General features: G+C 43.5%; 1 protein-coding gene across 3 annotated transcripts in view; it reads left to right on the top strand.

Annotated features, from left to right (window-relative positions):
• Positions 1-1,029: 1,029 nt before the first annotated feature.
• SGK3 (serum/glucocorticoid regulated kinase family member 3) overlaps positions 1,030-14,171 on the top strand; it is a 140,011-nt gene continuing 126,869 nt past the window's right edge. For 2 of the 3 annotated variants that reach the window (XM_077492821.1, XM_077492824.1), the window contains exon 1: positions 1,030-1,198. The gene's annotated coding sequence lies outside the window, so the exon portion shown is untranslated. Of the gene's footprint in view, positions 1,199-5,140; positions 5,246-14,171 lie in introns of all 3 variants that reach the window. The other variant, XM_077492822.1, reaches the window with a different exon arrangement.

The raw sequence follows: 14,171 nt of genomic DNA on the forward strand, positions 1-14,171 counted from the left end.
TCTAATCATATGAACTTAATAACAAGAGTCCCCCTTTACATCAGAGTCCACAGAGTTCCCCTTTTACATCTGAACTTGCAGAGTTCCCTTTCACTGTAAGGGAGGACTCTGCAGACTCTGATGTAAGGGAGACCTCTGGGGCTTCTAACATAAGGGATGCACTGGGAGCCCTGATTTAAGGGTGAACACTGAGAACTCTGATGTACGAAGAGGACTCTAATGTAAGGGGAAACACTATGACCGCTGGTGTAAAGGGGAACTCTGATGTAAGGGGTGCTCTGAGAACCCTAATTTGCCTTACTGTACTTACTCAGAGGCAAGAGAGAGAAGGGGGGAGACTTCAGTCACAGACAGGGATGGATGGATGGTGAACCCACTCACCCCTTAGCAGTCAGCACCAGATGGATCTGAGGCTGCTGGACTTCAAATTTCCAGCTCCCACTTTCCCTTTCTGAGGCACAGCGCCGGGGATTGGAGTGTGGGCAGACACAGAGGGGTAGGGATGGGGTGGAAGAGGTGCAGATCGAGCCCTCTCTCCTCTCCCATCTGTATGTGTTTGGGGGGGGGGGGGTGGTTTGTTAGTGCTGGCTTTAGGGGCTGTGAAAGAGTGTAACAGACACTCTCAGCTGAGACACCCACTGCCAGCAATCCTGCTGAAAAGCCATAGTCCAGTCTAAATAATGTGTCCGGGTTTCAGACAGTCTGAAACCCGGACACATGAACCCAAACCCAAACTGTCCAGGTGAATCCTGGACAGGTGGCAACCCTACAGATGGGGTTTTTTTTTTTTTTTTGGGGCTATTGGAGAGAAGTCTGAGAAGAAGAACTGCATTGCCTTTATAAGCTGTCTGTGTCTTTCCCTCAATAGATGTGTAAATATTAAACCTTTTTATGATAGTAACGTGTGGTGGGGAGGCCGCATTGTACATGTGAGAAGTGTGTGCGGGGAATGTGAAGACTTCTAATGGCTGGAAACTTCCTGCCCCGGACAGAGCTGACAGGAAACGTGCAGTGTGCAGAGAGAGGAGTGCACAGCGCCCTCTCCTCTCCACTCCTCTCCTGTCATGGCTGAGCCTGCACACAGGAGGAGCTGTGCTGACACGTCAGAATACAGGAGACACTTGTAAACACACAGCTCTGACCGGCCGGGGAAGAGGAAGAGGAGCCCTCCAACTTCACACAGGGAGCCCGGCTTCTGGTATGTACCCTTCCCTCTGTCTGCCTGGACACAGCCTGGAGCAGGGGCTCCATCACAGGGGGGCAGGGGCGGCTGGACTGGGGTGGAGGGATTAGGAAAAGTACTAATGAAAGTGCTAGTGACTGTGACAGCTGGAGTAGACAGTTCAGCATTATACAGAGGAATTCCCTATTCTTCTATACAGAGGACCCCCTATTTTTCTTCTATACAGAGGACCCACTATTATTATTATTATATACAGGGAACCCACTATTATTATTTTCCATACAGAGGACCCCCTATTATTCTTCCTATATATAGAGGACCCCCTATCCTTTTTATTTACAGAGGACCCCTCTATTTTTATTTACAGAGGCCCCCCTATACTTTTTATTTACAGAGGACCCCCTAGTCTGTTTATATACAGAGGATCCCACTATTCTTTTTATATACAGAGGACCCCCCCTATTATATACAGAGGACTTCCCCTATTCTTATTATATACAGAGGACCCCCCCTATTCTTATTTACAGAGGACTCCCCTATAATTATTATTATATACAGAGGATTCCCCTGTTCTTACTATATATAGAGGATTCTCTATACTTATTCTATACAAAGTGCTTCCCTATAATTATTATATATAGAGGACTCCTCTATTTATTATTATCATTATTTATAGAGGCATCCCCTATTCATACACATATATAGGGCTCCCCTACTATTACTATTTATAGAGGACACCCCTATTCTTATTATATTATTTTATATAGAGCACTCCTCTATTATTATTATTATTATTATTATTATTATTATTATTCATAGAGCAATCCCCTATTCTTACTATTTTATATATAGATGTCTCCCCTATTATTATTGTGTGTGTGTATATATATATATATAGAGAGGAATCCCCTGTAATTATTATTATACTATATAGTGTGCTCCCTTTATTATTATTATTATTATTATTAATATATATATGTGTATATATAAGGGAGCACAGTAAATGTTATAATAACCACAGGGAAGTCCTATCTATATATAATAATGAGGACTTTATTATTATTATATAGAGGTTTCCCCTAATAATACTATTATTATATATAGAGGACTTCTTTATTTTATTTATTTTTATAATATATATATTTATATATTTATTTATAATATCCCATCTTCTGTGACATGTCTGCACTCTCTGATTTCTGACTTGATGTTCTCAGTAGTTCCAGTTTCTCTCTGATGAGTTGATGTTGAAGTTTATATGAATCTGCTTTAAGGCCTTCACTCTATGGATAAATGCAGACATGTAGAATACAATAAATTTCTATGAGCCCTGTGCTCACCACAATAGTGCATTGAGATGGGTATGTGTTGTGTAAAGGCTCATTCAAATGTTCAGTATTCTCTGAGGAGCAATCTACGTTCAGATCACTCTTCAGTGAGCATGTGGCAGGCAGTGAGCAGGCATTGTATGGATCGCTGTACTACTGTACCATAGCCATAGCATTTGCAGAGCAGCCCTAATCACTAGAATGCGTCATAATCGTCAGGCGATAGCACCCACTGAAAGCAACAAGGGATATAATCGTCTGACGCAGCATTTATAAATCCTCAGCCGTTGCCTCTGCTGGTAAAGTAGGTAGTGAGGGCTGTAAAAATGCAGCTCAACTATAGGGTTTTTACCTCACATTTGAATGACCCTAAAAATGCAGACACACTGCATTTTGACACAGTACAACTTGCCACACTGTGCAGTACATAGACCTGTATTAAGTGTCAATTTGTGTCACTTCAATAAAGTAAACGAAAAAAGAAAAGTTAAAAATTTTGTTAAAACTAGGAATAGCTCAGGTATGTTGAGATCCTAGTCTGATCCCATCTGAGCGATCCCACCAGAAAGCTGTCATTGTACTGGGCCATTCATAAGCAGCCGAGGCATTCCCCACCCCATAACGTGCCCCTTATGCATGTGTGACTGCAGGGAGAGGAAAGCCTTGGGGCTTATGATTGGCTCAGTACAGATGATAGATTCATAGGGCCTTTTCACACAGATCCATTTTTGATGTGATTTGTTTCTGGGGGAAAAAAATGAAGTGGAAGAAAAATGCATTAATAATGTATCCCTTTAAATCTTTTTAAACCCTCTGGTAGTCTTCACACCAGTGCTGTGCGTTTTTACCTGCATGCGGCATCTTTGGTGCGCTTTTCAAAACAATGAGTCATCAGGGGGGTGCTGCTTTAGTAACATGTCACTAAAAGGTGGACTTATCCTTTAAGTAAATGTTAAATGAGTATCGTGCAATCAGATTGGAATGTGTGTGTGTTTAGAGGTTTAGGGTTCTCAAGCTGGACTTTGGAGATGTGGGGTATTCCTTGTCTCTTTACACAATCTTCTCTGTGCTTCCTGTCAGCATGTTGCCATGAATAGAATATTGATGTAGTGAAGTCACCTTCCTCTGACCTGTTTACATAGCAATTTAGCCATTTTCACGTTGTTCTCCAACATAACACTTGGGCCCCTTCCACACAGGGTGGGCTTCATTGGAGTCCGCCTGCTCAGTGGGGAATCTGTCTGCTGGTCCCCGCTGAGCAGGCGGATGGCTGATCTGTGTCCACTCCGCTTATGCAGAATGGACACAGATGCAGCCCACTCTCCTCTTTAGGCAGTAAGATGTAAACAGACTGCCTGTCTGTTTACACCCTGTGATCCACGGTTTGCTTAGTTGGCCGCTCAGGCTCGATCACTATGGGGAGTAGTGTGGGTGATGCTGCAACCACTGCAGAAGTGCCAGCAAGGGATGCAGCTCGCCCCAGCTCCTGTAGTCACTGGAAGGAAGAGAGGAAAGATCCCCGGTGCTGCACATCCACGGAGCCCCATAGCAGCATGAGAGAGACAACCTCAGCCTGGGCTTCCACCAGGCCACACCCCCAACAAATTTAACCCCCGCCCCTGGAGCTTAGTCATAGGGATCCCCATGACTAAGCTCCGGGGGGCAGAGTGAAATGCGTTGGGAGTGTGGCTAGGTGGGAGCGTGGCCTGGTGGGAGCCTGGGCTGAGGTTGTCTCTCTCATGCTGCTATGGGACTCCGTGGATGTGCGGCACCGGGAATCTCTCCTCTCTTCCTTCCAGTGTCTGTTTACACCCGACTGCCATCTGATTCGCCCGATGGATGGGGAACAGATCCCCATTCATCTCTATTATTATTTTTATTTTTTTTTAAAGTTATTTATTTCGTTTTCAAAGAAAAAAAGATAAAATTTCTGCCACATAAGGCACTTAAGGGCATACAAAGTCAGGTATCCACTAATATTCAATAAATGGGAGCACCGTCCCAAAAACAAAGAAAACCCCAACCAACATTGACACACACATATTCATACCAGCACCACATATGACCCCCTATCATTGTCACAATCCCAGAGTCCCCTTTTTTGGCAGAAAGTTCCATGCAAAAACAATATCTGGCCAATTTGTTGCTGTCCATCGGACCAGTATTCCTAAGCTAAATTAGTGGGAAAAATGTATAGAGTAAGCTGCAATGATAGGACATCCCCCCCCCCCCAGAAAACCTCAGAAACATCCAACCATGGTTGCCATATTTTGGTGAATTTCGTACGGCATGCCCTGCTTTTATATATTGACTTAAATTTGGGAAGAACCCCATGAACAATACGAAAAAAAAGCATGGGCCGAAAAGAGGGCCAGCATCCTTCCAATGCAATGAAATAGTTTTACATGCATAAAATAACCGTATTCGTAGTCCTAGCATGTGTAAGAGGAACATAATCATTGAGAACATCTAATGCCGCGTACACACGGTCGGACTTTCCGGCAGAAAAGGTCTGACAGAATCATTTCATCGGATATTCCGATCCTGTGTGGGCTTCAGCTGACTTTTTTTTTTTTTCAAAAATTCTGATGGACCTAGAATTAGAACATGTTTTAAATCTTTCCGACAGAATCAATTCCTATCAGGAAAACCGTTTGTCTGTATGCTATTCCAACGGACCAAAAACTACTCAAGGGCAGCTATTGGCTATTGAACTTCCTTTTCTAGTCACGTGGTAAGTCATCATGTTCTAAACAAACGGACTTTGGTGTGATCGTGTGTAGGCAATTCCGTTTCATCGGAACTCAGTTGGAAAGATCATCAGAGTTTATTCTGATGGAAAGTCCAGTTGTGTGTACATGACATAAAAGTCCAACTTCCATCCGGAGTGTAAGGTATTGGCAGATGAAGCTTGTATTTGAAAAAGGCAAATAAATCCTTTCAGAAGGACGAGGGCAGTTCCAAATCATATGAAAAAAATTTGCAGCAATCAAGTCACATCTAGAACAAGCAATATCCAAACCCAATCCCATCTGAACCAGCCTGGCTGGGGTGTAGTGTAAATGATGCACAAACTTGAATGGAATCAACTGATCAGCAGCGTTGATTATATCTTGAAAGCATATCTCAGTAGCATCTTCCATGTCCTCCTCCTCAGAAAGCTCAGGCATCAACAACAGCCATTTGCAATGAGAGTTCTGGAAAGGGTCAGCCCCCATCAACTGGAGGCGACCATAGAACGTTGGCGCCGGTTTGGAGATTTGTGGAAATGACAAGAGATCCTCAATAGATTCCGCCATTTGTCTGTATTTAGCAGATAAGATCGGATGTTGGCAGGTTTCAACAGACACGTGTCCCTTGACTTCCGCCACTACACTGGAGGGTCCGATCAGTTCCACCTAAAAAAACTGACAGGTGGACCCGAACAGTCTGCTACTGTCAAAGGGGCCTAAGGGAGCTATTTATATTTTACCAATTCTAATTGGAAACATATTTCAATCTTGGGTGAGTTGTGTGAATCTTGTGTGAAAACATTTATAAATAGACCCCTAGCGCACCACAATGCACAGATGCGATCCGCTGTGCAATGCATTGTGGTGCGCAGTGTTGATAAAAATGCTGGTAAAAGCTGTGTTGTGCTGCCTTTTGGAATGAACAGCTTTATTGTTAAAAGTTAATGCACCACAGAACAGTGAATGGGCCCTATCTGCACAGGAGCCAAGGACTGCGCAGGACCCAGTGATTTGAATGCAGGACAGCCAAGTGGCCTCCCAGAACTAAAGCAGGCCATACATTATTGCAATTTTCGTTCTTTCCACCACGGGTGGAAGGAAGGAAAATTGCTTGATTCTCCCATCAACACTAAATCCCTCCCTTAGCGCTTTTGTGTTCTGCCAGCGGGGATTGCGGAGAGCCTTCCCTGCTGGCAGAACACAAGGATTAAGCCCCGTGTCAGGTGACATTGGTCAGTTTAATAAAAGCCGACATTCGTCCCGTGTGTAAAGCAGCTGGTCTAAACGGCTGGCTTCTGTCGGACGAGCATTTGATTTTGTGTATTGGCATAAGCATCCGTGTATATGTTCTCCGAACACAAAAGTTCTCTATTTGGAAGACTACAGCAGTGCATGTGCATGTTTACGTTGCTGCACAAAAGTGTCAGCAAGTATGCCCACCTACAGTCACTTTCTATGGCCAGCTATGCTTATACTAAGCATATTTGTAAGCCTCAAAACATTATAATCATATAATAAAGGCTAAGGCTTCATGTACGCGGGACGTTTTACAACCTCCCCTAAATGATTTAACTTGACAGATAGTAACCGACCTTTAAAACGTCTGTTCTGCCACGTTTACATGCCGCTTTAGTCACGTCTTACCGCGTTTGCAATTAGAAGCGTTTTTTTTTCAAATAGTCAAAAAATGAAAAACACCTGTAAATTAAATGTGGCTATATGTGAGTTAGCACATTTAGCCGTGTTTACAGGCATGTCAAGCGCCAAACGCATCTAAACTCAGCTTCTGAATTCATTTTTTTGCTTTTCAAAAAATGCCTCTAAACTCAACTGCCTGGAAACGACTAAACGACCCTGTGTACATGTACTGATAAGATAACATAGAGGAGAGGTCAGGGGCAGTTAAAAAAAAAAAAAAAAAAAAAAAAAACGAGATGAAGCCTTACATAGTTACCTAGTAGGTGAGGTCGAAAAAAGACTCAAGTCCAACCTGTGTGAGATTATATAACTCGGAACACAGAAAAGAAAGCGAAAGAGAAAGCAAGTCATATAGTTATATAATCATTTGGTGTGCTTAATTGAAGAACACGAACATGTTCTATGTTTATCTGGTATAAAAAGTTACTGCCAACTTTTGGCAATCAGGTTGGCAACAATTCAAGAGCCATTTGTTGTCTTGTTATTGGAGGAGGTACCTTGACAACAAGTAGAGGCAGCGATTCCTTGGGCTTGGATGGATTCACCCTTGTAGTTGTAAATCTTCGTGTTTTTTCACCTTAATGCATCCTATGCATTAAGGTGAAAAAACACCTGGACCCCCCCCCCTGTTTTTTACTTACCTGAGCCCCGGAACTTGACCCGGTGGGGACGCACTGTCTCTCTGCCCGGGCCATTGGCTCCCACTGCTGTTAATCAAATCCAATGATGCGGGGGTGGGGCTGAGTCATACATTTGGCGTCTAGGGACGCCGAATGCTGGACTCGGGAGCATGCCCGCAAGATAACCCCCTTTTGGGAGAGTGCTTCTCCTAGGGGATTATCTGATGTAGGGAGGAGCCGCGAGAGCTGTCAGGGGGACCCCAGAAGACGTGGATCGGGGGCCACTCTGTGCAAAACGAGCTGCACAGTGGAGACAAGTATGATATGATATGTTTAAAGCCCAAGCTTAGTTAATTTTTATTTTTTTAATCGGCACAATGAATGGTACTTGCATTTTAAAGTGATATTAAACCCCAACATTTCATATATTGTAGCTTACTGATCATTAGATGGGGTGGCTGCATTTGTTTTCTTTTTGTAGGCTTTTTCCCCCCTCCGTTTTCACCTGGTGATCTGGCCAGTAACACCTCTCCTTAGAGTTCCCCCACTCTGGATGTAGGAGCAGAGAGACACCTATGGACAGCACCATTGTTGGTCTGGAGGGAGGGGAGTGTTCTATGCACTAGCAGATTTAAGCCAGCCAAATATGGATTAACCACTTACGGACCGTGCGCCGGCGTTATACGGCGGTACTTTTGAAGAGGGATATCGTTGGTATGACAGCAGCTAGCTACCATAACCCCGATTATTCTTTTCTCCAGTGGGCAGTCCGCTTTCAGATGGTCTCTGTGACGGATTTGTTGCAAGATCACTTTTATCAGCGCCCGGAGAGAGCCTGCCATGATTCGGTGCCCTCCGCCGATTACCAGAGCTGTCGGTAGTGGCGGAGGCGATCGGGTCTTGTGTCTTGTTGGGTATGGAGACGAGTGAAGGGAAGATGGCCCCCACCCGTCTCCATACTGTCACTTCCGCCCATAGCTCTTCAAATTACATTTAATTTTTTTATTTTATTTTTTATTGTATTTTTGTGTAAATATGAGATCTGAGATCTTTTTGTTAGAAGCCCCAAACATTATATATATAAAAAAAAACTTTTTAACTTGTAAACACCAAATCTCAGAAAGACGCTCGGTGCTTATGTGGTTAAACATGGACCAGCTGAATTTCATTCCATGCAAGGGCAGGCTGGTTGTACACAATTCAAACTGTCCGCTTGTGTATAACCAGCCTGTTGGGTTTTTCCTGAACAATCAGTGCAGCTGGCTATAGTCAGCAACACTGATCATTATATTATGATGGCAGAGAAGCGTCCATGCTTCCAGATTACAATAGTTTAGCAGGAATGATTCTTCCTCATCGAATGTGTGGATCGGAGAATCGGCTCATTTTTTATTTCATTCAACAAATTGAAGCCAAATTCCTGCTCACACTGCAGTTACAGCAGTTTACGTTTCTTTTGGGATGAAGGTTTTACTTCAATGAATAAAAACTGATCATGGTAAGCACCCCTGCCAGTCAACAGTCTTACCTGCTTGTTCTCTTGATTTGATCTCTGATTTAAGCCTCTAAGTGCCATATTACCATGTCACAATCACATGCATTGCACGGCAATCATAGGTTTAAATCAGGTGGTGAGTGGGCAACATATCGCCTCCTCACCACCTGTCAAATACACTCCAACCACTTTTCAGAAGAGCAGCAGTGCCTGCTGCACCTGTGAATGAGCCCTTAGTTGCATTCGGCAGTGGCAACCCTTAGGGATTGTTCACATCTAAAGTTGGGGGTGGTAAAGCCCTGAAGTTGATTCGCCGTGTTACTGCCCCCAGTCTCTAACACCTTCAGCTGCTGAAGCAGCAGCCAAAGGTGTACACATGCCACAGCAGGACTTGAGCCCCCTTTTGACTTTGGTGTGTGCTATACCATCTGCCAATCACGACCCATTCAAGTAAATGGGTCACTCTGCAAGCGCCCCACATCTGCATGCTTCTGCAGGTGGTGAGAAAGCAACAAACCACTACTATTATGCCCAGTGTATTGCTTCCCACTAACCTGAAGATCTCTTTCCTGCAGCTGGCATCACTCTGCAAACTGCTAGCAGGAATAAGATTTTATATATATATATATATCTCTATCACACATCATTTATTCATACATACATTTATTAGCTTCAGTTTTAAAATCTGTAAGATCCCATTCACACCATATGTGTTGAGCTGTGCTGGGCAGCCTTTCTCCCAGCATGGCAGAACTTTGATCAATTTAGCTTGGAATTGCCATTTCCTGTGTGTTGAATGTCTGATGTTCTTTGTGGGACAGCTTTTATGGGGCTGGTTTCAGACCTACATGACTGAGGCAGACAATTAACTCATTCTGCAGTGCCCTGGTGTGACCATGCGATGACTGTTTTGGGGTTTATCAGAACTACTACTTACTGAATCAGTTCTAGTACACCACCCTCTTTCATTGAAAACCCCTGAAGAAGCTACTATGTGAAACGCATTGGACTGTGTCTCTTTTCGAATACTTTGGTCCTGAGCGTTTATCTTGGTTCATGATTACACATATATGTGACTGAGGGAATTCTTCACCTTGTTATAGGGGCTGTTTACGGGTGTATACAGAATTTACTGTTTCATATTTTTGTTACACATGTCTTAAAGGATATAGGGCGTTTTTATGTATTTAATACAATTTTGTTATTTTTATCCATCACTGTGTCATATATTATTCCAGTAGGAGGTTTCAGCATCGACAAGTTCCATTACTCTATTTCACTCCAGGAAGTATTGGTTTCCCAACAGACTTTTGGGTAGACGAACTCTGAAACTCTGTAAATCAGGGGCCTCAAACTGGCGGCCCTCTAGCTGTTGCGAAACTACAAGTCCCATGAGGCATTGCAAGGCTGACAGTTACAAGCATGACCACAGGCAGAGGCATGATGGGACTTGTAGTTTCGCAACAGCTGGAGGGACACCAGATTGAAGCCCCTGCTTAACCACATTAAATCCATGCTTACTTTGTAATTGACAAAACTATTAGGCCTTCCTGTAGCATGTTCAGCACAAAAAGCCCTTCACAAAAGACAAGCTGTGCCCAGACCCCCCCAGCATGAAAATCAGCTGGTTTGGAATTTGGTGCATTAATAAAATGACTGGCTCTGTATTGACCTTGATGGTATGATTTCCCCATGTTCTTCTTGTGTTAAGCTGCTTGTCCTATATGTTGCGAGTAGGGATGAGCTCAGGCGTGTTCGCATGCTCCACGTGCAGAGCCTGCCAGGAAGTCGGCGCAGCGCTACGTTAATCACATGCAGTGAGACATTACCCGATCTCTGCAGCCGCACATCAGGGCAATGTCTCACTGCCTGTGATTAGCAGGCACTGCGCTGACTTCCTGGCGGGCTCTACACGTGGAGCATGCGAACACGCCTGAGCTCATCCTTAGTTGTGAGCTTTATGGTGCATGCACACTGCTTCTACTAAACTGCAGCTTTTGAGGGCTTTGGGCATTTTTGCACCTCAATAAAAGCCTACTGGGGTTGATTTACTAAAACTGGAAAGTGGTTTTAATGCAGAGCTGCACCAGATTTTGCAGTCAGCTTCCAGGTTTTATTTTGTGAAAGCTTAATTGTACAAGCTGAAGTTAGAAGCTTATTGGCTACCATGTACAGCTGCACAAGATTTTGATCTCTCCAGTTTTAGTAAGGCCCCTTTCACACGGCACCTACGCTAAGTGGAATCTGCTTGCTCAGCAGGTCGATAACATGTCCGTGTCTGCTCCGCTATGCAGTGGACACAGACACAGTCCCACTCTCCTCTATGGGGCAATCGGATGGAAACTAACCAAATGTCCATTTTTTTTATCTGATCCGATCTACCAGACGGATAGGAAATGGAACCATCCGTCTGTTTTTGGCGGACAGGATCGGATGGTGTTGGTAATCAGCGGTCACCCCCTGCTCCATATAACGTTGCCACCTCATCCCTTTAAACCCAGACACATATGAATTACACAGGTTCTGAGGCTAATGTAATGCAGATAAGGCACCAAGTGAGTTTAATTACCACCTTAATCAGCCACAGAACCTGTGTAATTAATATGTGTTCGGTTTTAAAGGGATGAGGCGGCAACTCTAGCTCTATAGAAGTGACTGGAGGGTCTGATCAAGTTTGCCTGACAAACTGACAGATGGACCTGATCGGACAGCCCATGTGCCCATGTGCAAGGGGCCTAAATCAACCCCTATGTGACCATGCACACACAGGTTTTTAGAGGAGTTTAGAGGCAGTCACATCTCCTTTTCTGAATGCAGAAGAATCATGTTCAGTAGACGAGCTTTTGGGCGTAAAAATCGCCAAATGCGCCCTAATGCATCTAGACACACCTAAGCACTAGGCGTATTTAGTGTCCTGGCGTATTTAGTGGAGCTTCCGTGTCCTGAGGTGCTTAAGCATTTATTTCCTTTCAATGGCCTGAGTAAAATACAATTCTGGCCAATGAAATAAACAAATGGCTAAACGCATTTGAAAACTGCTTATATGTGTTTTTAACTCCGATTTTTCTGTTAGGAGAAACATTGGGGGTTATTTACGAAAGGCAAATCCACTTTGCACTGCAAGTGCACTTGGAAGTGCAGTCGCTCTAAATCTAAGAGTAAATCTGAAATGAGGGGAAGCTCTGCTGATTTTATCATCCAATCATGTGCAAGCTAAAATGCTGTTTTTTATTTTCCTTGCATGTCCTCCTCGGATCTACAGCGACTTTACTTCCAAGTGCACTTTCAGTGCAAAGTGCATTTTCCTTTAGTAAATAAGCCCCATTGTTTAGCATAAACCAGTATGCTTGAGGCCTAAAATGTAAATGATATATCAGAAAAGCCCTTCGGTTGCTCTTTTTCAGGAAGTTTTGGGTTTGCCAAACTGGTCTCCCCCGCCGACTTCCTGGAGGTCACATGGTTGTAGCTGGAAACACGAGTATCAGGACAAGTATTTCTCAATGATCAGTGGCTTGTGGCCTGTTGTACCGTGACTCAGCAGCGGCACATGAAGCCCATTTGTACAGCTGTGTTTCTCTATGTCTCAGGGCGGTTGCTAAAACAGAGCTGGCCTGGTATGCATTAGATTAGCTAAGAGTATAGAGTCGGTTGTGCATGGTCTGGGAATTACCGTATAACTTTTGTTCTATTTTTAGTACAGAACATTTTAGTAAATGTTCTAACATTTTAGTATTCTCATGCCTGAACAGTTAAGTATTTTCGAAACTGCTCTCTATTTGAGGGAGTCACATGTGCTGTTTTATATTTGCTGTTCTCCAGCGATTCTGAAAAGCAAAGATAAGAATCTAAGACAACACCGCTCATGGAAGCGGAACCTTTGTTCATTTTGGATAGAATGAGCAAAATGTAGGCCTCATGCACACAGACGCTTATCAGATTTGGTGTACTGAGGTGTAAAATCCCCGGCGCTCAGAAAACCACATGTGCTGCGTACAGCATAAAAGCGAATGATTGCCACCCCAAACATGAAAGCGGCACAGTCGCGTACAGCCTCTTATTGGTGACTTTACACATTACATACAAGCTGCTCGGGCACCAGGGATTTGACATCTTCGCACACAGAAGTTGCTAAGTGTCCGTGGGCACAAGGTGGGCACAAGGCCTTAAGGTTTGGTTCACACTGCTCCGAGCCCCAAAGCTGTGCAACTTTACTTTGCAACTTGCTTTTGACTTGATGTGACTTTAATGCGAATGTTGTTTTGCAGCTTTTGCAAAGATAAGAGAAACAAATGACTTCCCCGCAGCTTTTTGTGTTTTTAACATTGCAGTCCATGGCACTCATGTCACAAGGAAGATGCAGAAAGGTAGTACAAGAAGTCTTTTTTTTTGTTGCTGCAACTTGAGTCGCAGCAATTAAGACAGCACCCATTAAAATGAATGTGTTTTGACTTGTCATGTGGCTTTGTGTCACAGCAAGTCACATGAGACATTACAGCAGTGTGAACCAGGGCTAAAACCTCTATCATGCTTTTACTGCCGTTTTCTCCTTTGGGGAGATTTCTTTTTATGATACAGCAGGAAGAAAGGGCAAATTGTCCTAGCAGGGACACAGTGATAATAACCAACAGAGTTATATTGTTAGTCTGGTTGAAAAAAGACACAAGTCCATCTAGTTTAACCAAAAAATAAAAATAAATCATACAAACCCATATACACAGTCCTTCACCCACAGTTGATCAAGAGGAAGCTGAAAAACCCCAGCAAAGCGTGCTCCAATTTGCTCCAGCGGGGGAAATAGTTCCCTCCTGATCCCCAGAGAGGCAATGTTCCCTGGATCAACTTTACCTATAAATGTCAGTACCCAGTTATATTATGTACATTAAGGAAATAATCCCGGCCTTTTTCAAAGCACTCAAATCTACTGAGCTGGCCAGAACCACCTCTGGAGGGATTCCACATTTTCACAACTTTTACTGTGAAGAAGCCTTTCTGTATTTGGAGATGAAATCTTTTTTTCCTCTGGACATAAAAAGTGTCCCTATGTCCTTTGTTAAAGTGGTGTTCCACACAAAAAAAAGAAAATGATTAAAATTCCTAAAAAAGTAAAAAAAAAAA

Source organism: Lithobates pipiens, unplaced genomic scaffold, assembly GCF_037356315.1.
Source record: "Lithobates pipiens isolate NorthernLeopardFrog02 unplaced genomic scaffold, aLitPip1_a1.2 Scaffold_19, whole genome shotgun sequence".
NCBI lineage: Eukaryota > Metazoa > Chordata > Amphibia > Anura > Ranidae > Lithobates > Lithobates pipiens.